Genomic DNA, 2,753 nt, shown 5'->3' with positions numbered 1-2,753 from the left:
TGAATGGAGGCGCATTTGCCCATTTAGAATGAGAATAGTGGAAATTAATGGGACATTGAAAGACACTTCAACATTCCGACGGTTGTTACAATTATGAAGGGCATGACAGTTCCCGTAGCATTACTGTTCTGCTTACCATTTAAAGGTTACCAGCTTACTGCTGTGGTTTGGACATTAAACTCTACATTCGACCTCACATTTGGCATTCTTGTTGCACCTGCCTTGAACCCCACCCTTTCCATGCATATGAGGTGTGTTGAAAAAGAAACCGAACTTTTGCTATAACAGCTTTGCTGCTTATGGTACAACATCTTAAGTGCTGTCCCCTTCAAAATAGTCCCCTCTACTGGCAATGCACTCTTCCCATCTTTTCTTCCATTTTTGGAAAGCCCCCTGGAATGCAATTTCTGGAATGGCATGCAGGTCTCTTCTCGCATTGTCCTGAATCTCCTCTAAGATTTGGAAAGGGTCTAGGTCCGGAGAATATGGTGGGTGGGGCACAAAAGAAGTGTGGTGTTTCGCTAAGTAGCTGCGGACAAGGAGCGACATGTGAGCCAGGGCATTGTCATGATGCAACATTCAAGCCTGATTTTCCCACAATTCAGGCCTCTTACTGCACACAGAATCTCTCAAATATGCTAGGGTTCCCTGGCAAACTTTGTTTACCATCTAACCATGTGGCACAAATTCCTGATGGGCAATGCCTTTGCAGTAAAAAAACACAACCAACATCACCTTCATTTTTGACCGACTCATGCATGCTTTTTTTGGACGAGGAGAACCTTTGGCCACCCACTGCGACGACTGCACTTTCGTTTCAACATTGTAGGCATAAACCCATGTCTCATCGGCTGTTATGATGTTCTTAAGAAAGTTTTCATCGTCAGTGGCAGTGGCAAGCATTTCCTCGCTGATTTCAACACGGGTCTGCTTCTGTGCACCAGACAACAAATGTGGCACAAATTTTGCACTGACACGACGCATCCCTAGTTTGTCACTCAAAATTTCATGACATGATCCTACGCTGATACCCACTTCATCAGCGACTTCTCGAACAGTCAAACAACGATTTCCACAAATCACAGTTCGAACTCTCTCAATGTGGTCATCATCTGTGGATGTGGAAGGTTGTCCAGGCTTGGGATCGTCACCGACCAACATTCTTCCCTCTTCAAAACGCTTGAACCAACCATAGCACTGCGTGCGACTCGCATAGTCCTCCCCGTATGCTTGGCTAAGCAATTGAAAAGTCTCTGTGAAAGTTTTCCCAAGTTTGTAGCAGAACTTCACACACACACACTGTTCTTCCAATTTCTTCATTGTCACTTTGGCACCAATCCGAAGAGCAGCTTGTTCATGTGCTCACTTCAGCGGCTGTAGCTCGCCAACTACGGTCAGAGCGAAACACGGCAATGGCAGTTTGTTGTCTAAACTTGCCACTACATGCGCTCAGTAGCCGCAGCGCGCTCCCTCTGCTGATTGGCACACTATTTCAAAAGTTCGGTTTCTTTTTGAACCCACCTCGTATATATTACTGCACACACAAACACACACACACAAAAAAAAACATTGAGTCATAAGTGAGCACTGTGTCTGTCCCCTTTCCTTTTCCAATCAGTTGACACTGTTTTCGTTCTAAATACCTTCTAGGAACTAGGCCCTCAAGAAACTGTCTTGCAAATGCCCTATATTATCTGTGTTGTACAATTCAGTTTGTCAGTCCACCTAAATTTAGCATTGTTTATAAATTCTGCTTAAGTGCTTCAAGATTTTATGATTCTGTACACTTCTACAGGTCAACATCACCACATATTTCATGTAGGTAAAAGTTACTATGCAGAAAATGCTCGTTTTATTTGAAGACCAAGCAGCTTAAGTGATAATGCATGTCCTGACTAGGTAAAGTTAATGAAAAGTGACCAAACATATTTTTCAAAGAAAGGCTATGTATATGTACTACAGGCAATACAAACCTCTATTTGCATGCCGCTGCTATAGGTCCCATGACCAGTGTGACTTGCTTTCTGTAAGCAGTACAGGCTGTACAGAGCTGTCAAGTCAGCTAGTCTTTAGCCTATCCAGCTTGCTTTCCTGGTGCTTTCATGCATACAAACCAGAAGGCCGCCTTCTACAGTATTATGCTGAAGATTATAAACGGTTGCCTGACACTGTGCCTTGCAATGTTCACAGGCATTCGGCTTACCAGGAGACATCATTTGTGTTGGCAACAGTAGGTGAGAGGTAAATAAAAAATAAAGTACACATTAATTTAAAAGCCTTCATCTTCACTACATTGTGCAACATGAGGATGCCTTTCCAAAGGAATGTAGCCAATGCCATCTGCAAGCACATTGCTCACCAGCTGGAGTGGCTTCATTTCGACACTGGTGACACGCAAAGACATCGTTGTGCTTGAAGTGAGGTGCATGTAAAGCACCACAATCCAATAAAACTGCTCATATTTTATACATGTACTGCGTTTTTGCTCCCACTTTGATGTTGACATGATGAGCCTGAATGCCATCAGCCATCCCATACAAAAACTGTCCCAACTTTCATTCAAATGACTCAACCTAACTGTGATAGGCAGGCAATTTTCTTGTTTGGATATGCTGTTCAGTTTGTGCATGTTATAGTGCAGGCATACCACCAATTGAGTTAAGCATTGTGAAAATCAAGTACACTACATTGCCTACTTAAGCACATGAACATTTCAGCAACAAAATCTTTTTCTGCTCATGCAGTGACCTACA

This window comes from Dermacentor variabilis, chromosome 2 (genome assembly GCF_050947875.1).
Source record: "Dermacentor variabilis isolate Ectoservices chromosome 2, ASM5094787v1, whole genome shotgun sequence".
Taxonomy (NCBI): Eukaryota; Metazoa; Arthropoda; class Arachnida; order Ixodida; family Ixodidae; genus Dermacentor; species Dermacentor variabilis.
This window is presented reverse-complemented; position numbering follows the sequence as displayed.